The sequence below is a fragment of the Rattus norvegicus genome, chromosome 2, assembly GCF_021556685.1.
Source record: "Rattus norvegicus strain SHRSP/BbbUtx chromosome 2, alternate assembly SHRSP_T2T, whole genome shotgun sequence".
Classification (NCBI taxonomy): Eukaryota; Metazoa; Chordata; class Mammalia; order Rodentia; family Muridae; genus Rattus; species Rattus norvegicus.
The window spans coordinates 7,035,459-7,049,953 of NC_141535.1; the positions used below are offsets into that span (position 1 = coordinate 7,035,459).

The 14,495-nt window shown below is 43.8% G+C and overlaps 1 long non-coding RNA gene across 1 annotated transcript; it reads left to right on the plus strand.

Annotated features, from left to right (window-relative positions):
- The first annotated feature begins 1,109 nt into the window (after nt 1-1,109).
- Nucleotides 1,110-5,613, plus strand: LOC147995948 (uncharacterized). The gene is made up of 3 exons (XR_015673437.1): nt 1,110-1,248; nt 2,582-2,734; nt 3,457-5,613. It is a non-coding gene; the product is annotated as an uncharacterized LOC147995948 (long non-coding RNA).
- The last annotated feature ends 8,882 nt before the right edge of the window (nt 5,614-14,495 follow it).

Here is a 14,495-nt window from a genome sequence, read left to right on the forward strand (position 1 = left end):
TTGGTTGCCACAAGCAGGAAATTAGTGATGTAACTGTACTGCTGTTCCACCAGCAGAACAACTAGGGGCGATGACAAAAGACTTTTCAGGTCAACGCTTCTACCTGAGAGAACCTCCAATCAGTTACAGACATGATGTACCAGGAGAATGACCTGTGGACACTGTGTGTACATTTCAGAAGGAACATAAGATACTGGAAGGACAAGAATCGAAGTGAAGAGAAACTGGTGGTGCAGAGTCAGAATACCAGCACTCTGGAGGCAGAGGCAGGAGGATCAGAAGTTCAAGGTTATCCATGATTACATAGAGAGCTCACAGCAAGCCTGGGCAACGAGAGACTGTCTCTTTCAGAAAGACTGAGCCGCCAAACAAAGAGCATACACAGGCTGATCAAGGCCCCTGACACATATGTAGCAGGTGTACAGCTCAATCTCTATGTGGGTCCCCCAACAAATGGAGGGTGGGGTCGGGGGCTGCCTCTAAAGCTGAAATCTTTAGATTTCAGCCTGTCTGAAATCCATTCCCCAACTGGACTGCCTTGTCCTGCCTCAGTGGGGGATGATGGACCTTATTACCCTGTGAGACTTAAAGCTAGAGGGTATGTGTGGAGGGTCGGGGGTGGTGGGGATACCCAAGAGGGGCCCCACCCTCTCAGAGGAGAAGGGGGTAAGGACTCTGTGAGGGGGGAACTAGGAGAAGGGCAGTGATCGTGATTTTAAATGAGTAAATAAATAAATAAATGGAATAAATTAATAAATAAAAGTGCACCAAGAAAAGAAGCAAAGAAGCTGTGAGAAAAGAGGGTGGGAGTGGCTGGCCAACATAAACCGGCTGCTTGAGGGCAGGAGACGCTGACTGTGTGAGTTCCTCTGCTCCCAGCTTTTCCTTACTAGAAGGGGACTCTCCCAGCTTTATAATTATCCCCCAGACTTTTCAAAAAAGCCCTCACCTCATGAAAGTAGTTGGAGTAAAAGAGCTTCTTTCTGTTGGGCGTCTCACGTCCCACCCCTTTTCGGTGTCAGATGAGGTGATAGTGGGTGTAACTGTAGGGAAATGAACAACTGTGACTCAGCTATTTCCTGTGAAGCCTCTGCAGCAGAAGGAGCTTTAGGAAATCAGCTGACACAGGGGAGTGAGCTACGAGACACTCAGAGTTGGGTCTAGGAAGGTTTGACACAACAACTGACCGCTTCCATTTGACTTTACCCTGGGTTGTACCCATTTACCAATTCAGCGTGAGGAAGGATGGTAAGTAGGACTATCAATTCTGAAAGTTCATCTGTTGGCAACTTATTCTGAAGAATCAGCGGGAGTCCAAGAGGCAGGCTGGGGGCAGGTCCTGGGCTTTCCTTGCTGACTTCTTTTCATTTAGCAGTCATCAGTTTTACCAGCGGCATCTGGGCATGAGTCAGTAAAATGTGGCCACAAATCCTTGGGCAATGATAGAGAAGCTGACACTGAAGATGAAAATAGGAAATCTCCATTTATGCAAACAGTCCTCAAGCAGGGAAGGGGCATGCATAATTAAAAAAGAAACCTGACTGACGTTCTACAATCCTCTAATTACATAAACTCAGTCAGCCTAAGAACATGGAGTTTTTCCCTTAGCTGTACTGCAGGGGTATGGAATTTTTTAGGAAGAATTAGTCAGGGGTATAACCCTCACCTGAGAGCTGGGGACTGTGATCACAAACCACCTAGCAAGACCTTTACTTGTAGGTGGGATCTAATATTGGTGACTCTAGAAAAAACAATGAAACACTTTTTAGACTTGAAAACAATCTTCCCTGTCTCTCTACAAAAGCTTGGGAGGAATTTGAAGAAATTATTCAAAGTGGCCTAAGGCACACATACAAGTGCTCAGGAATTTACCCAAGCTCACTGGAGTCACTCGAACCTATCAAAGTCAGATTAAAAATTTGTTACACAGGGCTAGAGAGATGGCTCAGTGGTTAAGAGCACTTGCTGCTTCTCCAGAGAGTTCAAGTCAGTTCTCAGGACCCATATCAGGCATGTCACAGCTGCCTGTCATTCCAGCGTCACAGGATCTGAAGCCCTCTTCTGGCCTCTGCAAGCAACTGCACTCCTGTGTAGGAACACATAACTACACACAGACACAAACACATAAGTAAAATAAGTAATTTTCAAACAAAAGCCCTTTAAAACAGTGGTTCTTAATAGTCCCTCATGTTGTGGTAACTGCTAACCATGAAATTACTTTCATAGCTACTTCATTTATAACTATAATTTTGCTACTGTAGAGGGCCGCAATAACATTCGCCACCACAAGATGGCGCTGGCTTCCACTACGCCCTAGTGGAAAGCCGGGATAGCTTTTGCCATTACAAGATGGTGCTGGCCTCCGCTGTGCCAACCGACTTCCTTTCAGGAAGTTAACTGTGTGCGCATGTGCAAGAGTGCCTTCGTGCCAGGTCTTTGCCCACTCCGGGGAGTGCCTAATGAGATCATGGGTAAGCGACCAATCAGGTGTGGATGCGCTGTGCTAGGGTGTATATAAGCCGTGCCATGCCGGTGCCCCGGGACCCCTCTCTTTAAGATTCAATAAACATTTTGGCTACAGAAGGATTCGTGTGTCCCCGTATGTTCTTGCTGGAGAGATGATAGTGCGGGACATCTGGTGCCGAGAACCCGGGATAGAAACACCACACCATCGCAAGGCGCCGAGAGAGGAGTCCTCCATCCGCGGAGGGAATCCAGAACTGTAGTGATTAAGGTAGGCTCTGAGAGACATGTTTGGTCTTGATCTGTTCCACTTCTCTCTCCCGCTAGAAGATGCGGCGGAAGTTTTTATTATCGTTTTAGCAGCCTTTATGCTTTCTCTATTGGTTTTTGAATTTTTGGCTGCTGCCAGACAGCGTCAGAGGTCGTATGGGAGCCGCCCAGCTGTAATAGCAGGGCAGAGAGTGCTAGGGGAGGTACAAGACGGCATGTCAGAAACAGAGTGGGGTAAAAACTTAAAGAGCTCAAGGAGAAAAGATAAATATAAGCAGACAAACCCTTCCAAAGACTTCAGACCTGAGGAAGCGAGAGATTGGGGAAAAAATGCCCCGGGAGAGATGAAACAGAGAAAGGAGAAAAAAGTCTTGAAAAGGAGAAGTCTTTATCTGGTAAAGGAATTAAAGGCTTCAGAGCTTGATAGCTCAGAGACAGACGAACTTGGCTCCTCTGAGGAAGAGGATTTAGAAGATGAGGCAGCTCGCTATGAAGAAGAGCTTCACAGAGTCATACTGATCAGATTTGATAGAGGTAGACCGCCTGAAATTTTATTCAGGAGAATCAAACAAAAGGACATCTCAATGCCCATGCACACCTTGATGGGGTTAATGTAATTGGGTTGTGAGTGGAAATATTCAGGACTGTGTTTCACTTCCATACCATTTGTGAATGTCAGTTGTGCTGCTCAGATATCCCGTAATATATCTCAGTATCTTACAGGAACTTGGTTTCAACACGTTGATGGACTAGTCCAGGAATTGAGACAATCCATCGTCCATATCAACTCCACTCAAGTGGATGGTCACCGTGGAAGTGGTGGGAAAGGGGAAATCCTACCTCTCTGCTGACACCATCTGGTTTTTTCCCTCTTTGTCTATTGTCTGTCCTTGGTGCACCAAGCTGTCCGTGTATGTCAGTTTATGTCTGTGGTTTTTGTTTCTTGTTGCTTAAATGTTTTATGTTTCATGTTCAAAAGAGAAAATGGTAAAAACTTTATCTGTCAATCGTTCACATCTTGATTTGGTTTTAACTCGTTTCAAAAAGGAACAAATGAATAAAAAGCAGTTTCAATCGGCCTTTAGAGCCCTACACCTGTAGCTAGGAGCATAGGTCACCTGGAGAAGCTGCCCGGGGGTGAGCGCCTACATGAGCTGATCTTAAAGGCGCCAACAGCTCCTCAGCTTCTTTGGTACAAGAGCTGGTAGCTGTTTCTCTTAGAAAAATCCCTGACTTATTATTTGACTCAACAGGTGACAAGGTGCTTCTCTTAAAAGCATAGCTAAAAAGGTAAAAATGGTGCTTGGTCTAAATATTAAAGATATGTGTAGCCACTTCAATTTTGTTTCTCATTGGTTTTAAATGTATAAATATGCTCTTCTTGCCTTGGTTATGGACTATTGGCTTTTAAGTTGTTGGATATGGTTAAAAAGGTATAATATTGGTAACAGAAAGTTGACATAAAACTGGTAATTTGAATGGAGTCATTCTAGACAACATGTGGCATGAGCCAACCTAGGGAAACAGGTCTAAATTGAGGTAATATTTTTATGGAATTCTTATTCTAGAAACCAGGCTTCTAAAGAATTTAGGACAATGTCTCTTTGTTGAGGTACTGGAGACTACACCATTGTGCGTTCATATGTAGGGATTGGCAGGCAAACTTTGTAACATGAAGGACAGACGCGGTGTCTTAGAGACTAGATTTTAGAAGCTAGTTTGTTAGAAGTTGAGTTTTGCTTTCCAAAGTTGTGGTTTGCCTTAAAGTTATCTGTGTTTTGATGCTAATTCCACTGCCCCAAGAACAGCTGCCTAGTCAGTACTCAGAACTCAGGTGACTTTCCAAAGTTGTGGTTGTGCTCTGGTGTTACAAGGAGAAGTTAAGGATTGTGATTAAGGATTGCCAGTGTTACACTGACTAACTCAAACTTATTTTTAATTAAAAAAAAAAATCAAACCGGTAGAGATTGTTACAGGATTTACAAAGGATTGATGGGGTTTTGGAACTTGTGAGAGCACTACAGCCAGTTTGTTTACTACAACAGCCATTTCAAGATAGATTTAGAGGATTGATTGTGAGTTTTCATTTCGTGAGCTTGCTTATAATTTTAGAGAGCCCATAAAGTGATATCATTAGGAATGGCTAACAGGGGGTTGGGGATTTAGCTCAGTGGTAGAGTGCTTGCCTAGGAAGCGCAAGGCCCTGGGTTCAGTCCCCAGCTCCGAAAAAAAGAACCAAAAAAAAAAAAAAAAAAAAAAGGAATGGCTAACAGCCTTATATTATGTAATTTTGTCACTCAACGTAAGAAGTTAGAACTTTAAATCCTTCAGTGTATATGGAAATTTTTGCTACAAATCTTTGCTCTCAAAATGAGCTTTAATATTTGGGGAGTAGCTGTTACACTACTCCAGAAAAGAATATTTGAAACTAATTTTAAGCTTCTAAGGATATGTTAATTGGCTAAGTACCTCACCTTGCCAGAGGACTTAGGTCTTTGTTATCCACATTGGAGATAAAGCTTCAGTTGTGTTAATACAGAATTGTAGGCTAGAGTCATGGAAGTATTTTAAAAAGAAACCTGGTAAAACATATCTTATTCCAAACAACAGTTAATTGGTTATTACAAAATACTGATATTTGGCCTATGACATATATAAATTTTTCAGACAAAATTGATAATTTTACTCTTTACATGCTTTTGTATTTACTGTAAATTTGTACATGCAACCCATAGGAAATGTGCTTACTGTATTTATAGGTGGTTCATCTAATGAAAAGGCTACATGTATGATTGGATCACTTGTTTATTCTCTTGAGTTTCTGTTGCTTCAACACAGATTATTAAATTCCATGGCTTAGCCACTGTTTTTATTTTTTTTTATTTTATTTTATTTTATTTTTTTATTATCTTGAGTATTTCTTATATACATTTCAAGTGTTATTCCCTTTCCCGGTTTCCGGACAGACATCACCCTCCCCCCTCCCCTTCCTTGTGGGTGTTCCCCTCCCAAACCTCCCCCCATTGCCACCCTCCCCGCATAGTCTAGTTCACTGGGGGTTCAGTCTTAGCAGGACCCAGGGCTTCCCCTTCCACTGGTGCTCTTACTAGGATATTCATTGCTACCTATGGGGACAGAGTCCAGGGTCAGTCCATGTATAGTCTTTAGGTAGTGGCTTAGTCCCTGGAAGCTCTGGTTGCTTGACATTGTTGTACTTTTGGGGTCTCGAGCACCTTCAAGCTCTTCCAGTTCTTTCTCTGATTCCTTCAACGAGGGACCTATTCTCAATTCAGTGGTTTGCTGCTGGCATTCGCCTCTGTATTTGCTGTATTCTGGCTGTGTCTCTCAGGAGCGATCTACATCCGGCTCCTGTCGGTCTGCACTTCTTTGCTTCATCCATCTTGTCTAATTGGGTGGCTGTATATGTATGGGCCACCTGTGGGGCAGGCTCTGAATGGGTGTTCCTTCAGTCTCTGTTTTAATCTTTGCCTCTCCCTTCCCTGCCAAGGGTATTCTTTTTCCTCATTTAAAGAAGGAGTGAAGCATTCACATTTTGATCATCCGTCTTGAGTTTCCTTTGTTCTAGGGATCTAGGGTAATTCAAGCATTTGGGCTAATAGCCACTTATCAATGAGTGCATACCATGTATGTCTTTCTGTGAGTGGGTTAGCTCACTCAGGATGATATTTTCCAGTTCCAACCATTTGCCTACGAATTTCATAAACTCGTTGTTTTTGATAGCTGAGTAATATTCCATTGTGTAGATGTACCACATTTTCTGTATCCATTCCTCTGTTGAAGGGCATCTGGGTTCTTTCCAGTTTCTGGCTATTATAAATAATAGCCACTGTTTTTAAATCAAGCTTTCAATTCACATACTGATAGCCAATGTGTGGCTTGTGGTTTACAATTGATTTCAATTACTTAATGCTTTATTAGAGGCAGGTTTTCTACTTGAAATTAGTGAGTGATGATTTCAGTGTGAATTGTCTGACAACTCACTGTCCTTTCAGTGCTCTGGCTCAGACAACTAAACAAAACCATAGACCCAGCTCTTTAAAATGGAGTTCTTTTAATAGAGTTGATATGAAAAGAGGAAGACTCCATTTGCTTACTTTCAATTCCCAGCCTCACCCTGCCAGCTCAGAGATTTCTAGTACAACTGAATCTAGACAATATTTATAGGTTTTGACATTTCTAATTAATGCTTATGTTTAGGTAAATAAAGCTGGTGAGGGGCTGGAGAGATGGCTTAGTGGTTAAAGAGAACTAAGTACTGTTACTTTATAGGACATTAAGAACTCAAACTGGATTGCCTAGACTCCTTAACAAGGGAGGACAGTGATACCAGACAGATTATAGGCCTTACATAAGAACAATTAGTCAAAAAATCTCATTCTTTATATATCCAAAACAATAATGCTAGAAACAATAATTTGGTATACAAGTCAATTTATAAATACAAGTCCTCAGTGTCCTCAATTTAATCCTCGAGGACTTACCTTAATAAATAATATCTTTACTATATCTTAATAAATAAAAAGGGGGAGTTATCCCTGTATGCTAAATAATGCTCCTTCTATTTCAATTTTAAAATTTGGGTGCCAAGGAACACTCTGAGTGTTTATAGCACCCTACAACTAGGCATACTTCTGCCTAGGTGAAATAGAAAGATCCACATATTGGCATGATCCTGTTCAGATATTTTATATGGGGAAGAGGGAATGTTTGTGTTTTTTCTACAGGATGCTACAAGAGTATGCCAGCTGCCAGAGGTGGTTGCTGAGATTTGCTGATCCTGGGAGCATGAAGATTCAGCTCTCCTTGTTTGGGTCCCTAGAGTCATTCCTCTGCCCCGAGAGGAAGATGGAAGATTCCCCCTCATCTTTTGTCATCACAGAGATTTTGGCGTTGCTGCAGTCAGTGTTACCACTGCGTGTGTCCCGTCCCACTGTGGCCTGCTCTCTGACCCTCTGTGCACTGCTGCTTTCTGGAGAAGACTGGACTCCAGCCGTTGCTGCCCCCCTCATTCCCCTGGTGACTCTTGCTGCCTTAAATGGTGTTGTCATTTTGCAGTCTGTAGCTTCACAGGAATGCCATCTGCGTGAAGCTGCTGTGGACTGGGGAACTCTGCCCTGGTTATACAGATCTCAGACATGGTTCCATTGCCTGCTGGTTGTTCCAGAGAAGAATGACTGATCCTGAACTGTCCTGGGAAAGACCTTGTTATTTTTGCTGCTATTGTAGCAGCCATTACTGCTACAGCCATTGTGCCTGCAGTGTCTGGAGTTACCCTCCCCCAATCTATTGTTAGGCAAGCACAGTGGGTAAACTTTCTGGAGTAGTTGCTGACAATTGGGAATTCTAAATTTTATTATAGGAGCGGCTTGACTATGGCCCTTGGTGGTAACAGCTGAGGAGAACCAGATGAGGTGCCCACTACTTATTGGGAGTGGCTCTGTTTGGTGCAGCCCTATGCTGTGGATTAGTGTTCATGCTATGGTTGGTTTGCAAACTCAGAGCTCAACAAAAACGTGACAAGGTCGTTGTCACTCAAGCACTTGTGGCCATTGAACAAGGGGCCTCCCCTAGAATTTGGTTATCTATGCTCAAGAATTAGTCGGTATCTGAGTTCTCTGCTCTTACACCCTATGGATCTGTGGATCCATTACACTGGGATGAGAGAGACTCAATGATTCTTTGATCAGCCCTTCTACATCGCTGAGGTTTCCTCATTGCATGCGATAGGGTGATCATGATTTCCCCACTAACTCATTTTCTGGCTGGCCTCTTTTATAGAGCTCGCCCTAGGTCATTTAACAGTTACTGTCACACAGCACTGTGGTATCCAGAGATGGGCAACTTTCCTCATGCACAGACCAATCTAAGACACGGGGCCCGGTGGCGATAGGGTTACCCTTCGACGGATAAGGCTGTGACATAGAGGAACAACCTAAGACAGGAGCCACAGCAGATGGACGTAACTGCAGGGACCTAGACCAGCCTAGACAATAATTTATTGTTATTAATAAAACAATAAGGGGGAGATGTAGAGGGCCGCAATAACATTCGCCACCACAAGATGGCGCTGGCTTCCACTACGCCCCCACGTGGAAAGCCGGGATAGCTTTTGCCATTACAAGATGGCGCTGTCCTCCGCCACGCCAGCCGACTTCCTTTCAGGAAGTTAACTGTGTGGGCATGTGCAAGAGTGCCTTCGTGCCAGGTCTTTGCCCACTCTGGGGCGTGCCTAATGAGATCATGGGTAAGCGACCAATCAGGTGTGGATGCGCTGCACTAGGGTGTATATAATCCGCGCCATGCCGGCGCCCCGGGGCCCCTCTCTTTAAGATTCAATAAACATTTTGGCTACGGAAGGATTCGTGTGTCCCCGCGTGTTCTTGCTGGCGAGATGATAGCGCAGGACATGCTACCTTTATGAAACATAATGTAAATCATCTGATTTCCAATGGCCTTTTGGGGGTTGCAACCCATTGTCTGAGAACTGCTGCTTTGAAAAGTGACAGATGAACCATGAGTATATATGTGGAAGTATATGTGTACTGACAATGGCTGTTCTCTTCCTCACCTCACTGGCCTCCAGTACCCCATGTCTGGGTCAGTCATAACATAGTGTTAGGGCCTCAGTCTTCATTCCCTCCCTCTCACACAAAGGATATCCCAACAAATTCAGAGAAAGCCAGAGTTCTCTCATTTTCTTTAACCCCAATGTTTCTCTTAGTGAGGAAGAAAAGGGTAGAAGAGCCACCCACCCTCTCCATAACAGTGCATGCATGCACAGCAAGACCTTACATACATGGGCATCATTTTCCCTGTGCACTGCAGGGCAAAGAGGAGTTGGACAAAGCTGAATCTGGAAGACTCATTTTTACAAAATGTTTGTGTTTTGTTATATGTTTGCTTGATCAGTTGCTCACATGAGATATACTCTTGCATCTGTCAGGTGCCCAGTGTGCACTCACCCCTGCCTTCAGCCCTCATCCAACTCTATTAAAGACAGTACTGAGCAAGGTACCTGCAGAGCCCACACCAGTAAAGCCAAGAAGAAAGAGAAGGCTCAAGAGAGACAAGAAGGCTCCTGTCCCCAAGATTATTCTTTTCCTAAGTAAAAACTCAAAAGGACCAAAACCTGCATGTGTGGGTGTTCTCTCTGTCTCTCTGCTCTCTTTGTCTCTCTCAGTCTCTGTCTGTCTGTCTCTGTCTCTGTCTCTCTCTCTCTCATTTTCTGGCTCTCTCTACTTCCCTCCCTCCCTCCCCCCCTCTCTTACACACACACACACACACACACACACACACACACACACACACACACGAGATGTGGGATTTCATGAGCTGAAGTGGCTTTAAGATGAGCAGAGAACTCCTGAGGGACAAGTTAAACAGAATTAGAAATGGAATTTGGGGAAGTTCCTGGGGGTGTATTTCCCCTCAAATATATGTAGAGGAATTTCAGGAATAGAAAGACTGTAGAGGGAAGCATGGAAGAAAATCACCAACCACAGGGCATCTATTTGAGTCTAAGCCGCCCGCCCTCCAAAGCTGAGTCCTGAGCTCAGGCTGGCTGCTTTTACCTAGCCCCCTTCTGGATCATCACTGAACACTAGGAGCCCTTCTGGGTTTGTTGCTTCTCTGTGTCTAACTACATCTTGTGTCTTTCGCACATAAATCCAGTTCTGCCAGACTCTTTGGAACAGACTGACTCCAGTCATCAACACACCTGGTGCAGTCATCACAGTCCCCATGAGTAATCAATCCCCTCTGGGCTTCCTGCCACAAAATTTTTGAAAGTTTCACATGAATTTCTATACAAGTAAATGGACACCTGAAAAGTAGATAATTATCGCCTCTTATTCATTGTCTTATTTTTATTAGCCTGACAGTCAACAATATTCCAAAAGTATTAAATAGAAAATTCTAGTTCTTAAAAAAAAAAAAAAAACAGTTCTTAAGCTGTAAGATGCCCACAGCATTGAGTATCATAGTGCTATCTCATCCTGTCCCATACGGTCCACTCCATTGTATGAGCCGTCTACCCCATGTGCATACACTGAATATGAACCACCTAATATTAGTCAGAAGGATGATTATACTGCAGTTCTTGACTTTGTTCAATTCATCCCAACTCAGTTACACACAACTTATAAGAGGACTGATGCCTGCAATTTAGGTACACCAAAGGTGAGCTATAAAATCTCCAAGACAGGATAAAAACTCCACTAATAAAAGAATTATGTTGGGGCTGCTAAGATTTACTAACTTAGATCTGCTAAGATCTTCTAACAATAAAATTGTGAAAAAAGGAAAAGAAGTCTGAACTAACTTTCTATGGCTTTAAAAACTACAAAAGAGGGCTGGAGAGATGGCTCAGAGGTTAAGAGCACTGACTGCTCTTCCAGAGGTCCTGAGTTCAAATTCCAGCAACCGCATGGTGGCTCACAACTATCCGTAATAGGATTCGATGCCCTCTTCTAGTGTGTCTGAAGACAGCTACAGTGTAAAAAATAAATAATTAAACAAAAAAATATTTAAAAACTACAAAAGATACAGCCACATACATGATAAGGTATATACATATATAGTAAAACAGTGTATATAGAGTTTAATACCATCCAAGTTTCAGGCATTCTATGGAGGTTACTCTCCTGCCCTCAAGGCCAGGGCACAGCAGTATGATATTTGAGACTAACCCAGTTTTGAGGGACTGAAAGACAACAATTTCGTACTTCAGATCTGTGCCAAATGTTGCTGGGGTGTGGGGGTGGTGAAATGTGCCTCAAATCCCAGCATTCGGGAGACAGAGGCAGGTTGTCTGGAGGTCAGACTGATCTATGTAGCCAGTTCCAAGAATGCAGGGTTACATAGTGAAACCTTACCTCAAAATAAAATTTAAAGAAGAGGAAAGAAATAGTACTTATAAAATATTCAAAAACCTTCAATAAGCACCAGAACAATTGCAGACCTCAAAGTTCAAATAATGGCCCAAGCTGAGGAAGGTGACCCTAGGAATGGTGACCCTAGCTTACAGAAAGTGAATCTGACTCACAGCATGGTTTTGAAAGTCTGCATAAACTAATGCTGCCTGTAAAAGCCAGGCATCAATAGTGAGCAACCATGATCTCCCCCGCCAGCCAGGCAAAGCACTTTGTTTTCCATTGGATGGTGACGCCAGATCCCTTTGCTTCTGACAAAGGCCCTCGTCAAGCCCATGTGTCATCGATTGTGATTGCGTAAGCCACCACTGCGTGTGAGCAGACCCACTTCCTGACCGCACAGGGCTCTGACTTCCTGACAGACAACGCATACCCGTGCGTCGGTGCGGAGTGCAGCACCATCTGCTGGAAGCTGTGGGATAACCCGCAGCCTGGAGTGGATGGCACTGACCATGTTTCTGAATTCTGTGAGCTTTGAGACTGCTGGCAGCCAGGCCTGACTGCAAGGCCTGCCAGGAACACTAGCAGAAATGCATACCCTACATCCAAACCAGTCCTCGAGGCTGCATGTGGTCCTTTCCTTGTCCCAGAATGGAGTGTGGCAAGCACATATGCACATGTGTATTCAAGGGGTGTGTGTGTGTGTGTGTGTGTGTGTGTGTGTGTGTGTGTGTGTTATGTGAAGGGATTGGACATGACCTTTGAACAAATAGGAAAAGTTAACATCACCACCCTTATTGTTGAATTTGTATGAACTTTTACAGCTAACAGAAACTCATACTTCAGTAATTCTATATACTTTCTCACCGTTCTGTATAAGCAGAAAGAGTAAGGGGTATCAAATACTGGCTCTGCTAGTAGAATTACTCATGACTTAGCCATGACTGAGGTGGCAGCTAACAAGATTCTTCTTTTTTTACCAAGTCTTTGCTCACATGCAAATAAAGACAGGCTGAGCAACTGTTGGGTGGAGGAGACGAAGTAAAACCCAGCCAGCTATAAGAAGTCTGACATCGAGCCTCAACTATTTCTGAGTGTGGAGGTGGGTCTCAGAAACCTCTGCATGGCCAGCAACAGGCTTAGCTTTTGGCCAGATTCTCTATCAGCTATAAGATGTGCTTATGTCATAATCACGAGGCACAATCATGCTGCTGAGAAGGTTTCTAACATGAGATCAAACATCTGTTGGAGGAGGAACCTGCTTAGGCATTCATGAACACACAGCACAGGACTAGGAGGACTCTGGCCAGGTCTCTGTTCTTGTTTCCTACAGTTTCCTAGCTCTTGGTGCCCTGCCAGCCTCTAATCTACAGTATATTTTGCTACTTGCTTCAAGACTAACTGAGTCATCCCCTCTAAACCATAAAGGTAACCAGCTTGTCTGATCCCCAAATGGAATGGAATGGTTGGAGAGGGTGGATTTGTTTGTTAGTTGGTTTTTTGGTTTTTCGTTTTGGTTTGGTTTGGTTTGGTTTTTTTTTTTTTTTCTTTGTTTTCAACTAGAATGTCAGACTGAGGAATGGCTGGAACAAATAGTTCTGGGTTAGAGGTCAGGAGACTGGTTGGACTCTAAGGCAAAAGCAAACAAGGCCTCTCACGATAGCTTGCAGGGATAGGGTCACAAACCTGCCCCCCAGTGAACAAACAAGGAACACTGCCTGGCTCAACCTTAGTCAGCAGGAGCAGGCCAGGAAAACATGTTATGAATTCAGCCCCAGGCCCCTGACACATTTACATGTTACACAACACATGTAACAAGCCATGTGAGGCTGAATCAGCCTTGAGAGCTCTGGAGTTCAAGGTGTCTCAACGTAATATCACAGCAATGATGCCACAGCACTGGAATGACGTTGCAGTGTAGACCAGGAGCTGCTGTGGAAGGAGAGACCCTCACAGCCCTGCAACTGCTCCCTTTACCCTGTCTCTGTTATATAGGCTGGGATGTATGTCCATGAGAAGCAGCAAAGGAACATTATGTTTGCAGTCGCTTGCCCTCTAGTGAAACCTTCTATTCAGACTGACATAGTTTGCAGATTCTAGGAGGCAGTATTGCTAGGTTACTACAGATGATGTATTTTGTCAAAATCTTTTTTCACAGTTCCAGTTCACTTCTGCCGACACTAGGCCTGGTTTTCCCATGAAGCCAATAGTCCCTAACAGCACTGAGCTAAATCCCCAACCCTAGGAAAAACAAACGAATGCCAGGTGCCAGGTGTGGGTGTAAGCCTTAAACTCTAAAACAGTGATTCTCAAAGTCCCTAATGCAGTCCTTTAATACAGTTCCTCATGTTGTAGTGACTCTCACACATAACATTGTTTTGTTACTACTTCATATTTGCAATTTTGTTACTGTTATGAATATATCTGTTACATAAATATATAATATACAGATTATCTGATATGTGACCACTGCTCTAAAGGCTTGGGGGGAGGAGGGTTATCCTTGAGTGGCTGAGAGAGAGGCATGCATACTCTGGCTCTTCCCAAAGGAGCAAGGAAGAGTTAACTCTGCACCAGCTTGTCCCCATTCTTGCCCTGGCTGCCTCCAGTGAGGCCCATCCTCCAGGAGAGCCTCCACTGGCCTTCAGCCTTCAGACAATAGCCTTTTGTCTAGGAGATGGCATCCAAAAGATGGTACCACACAGTTTATTTCCAAACCAACCCCCAGTTCTTCCAAGAACCTGAAACGTTATTTCCAGGAACTAATCTGTCATGGGCCTTGTGTGCCCTCATATCTGTTTCATTCAATGCTAAGACTGTATCCCAGGCTGCCTGCACACTAAAGAACAACCTACCACAATGTTGTCTTAC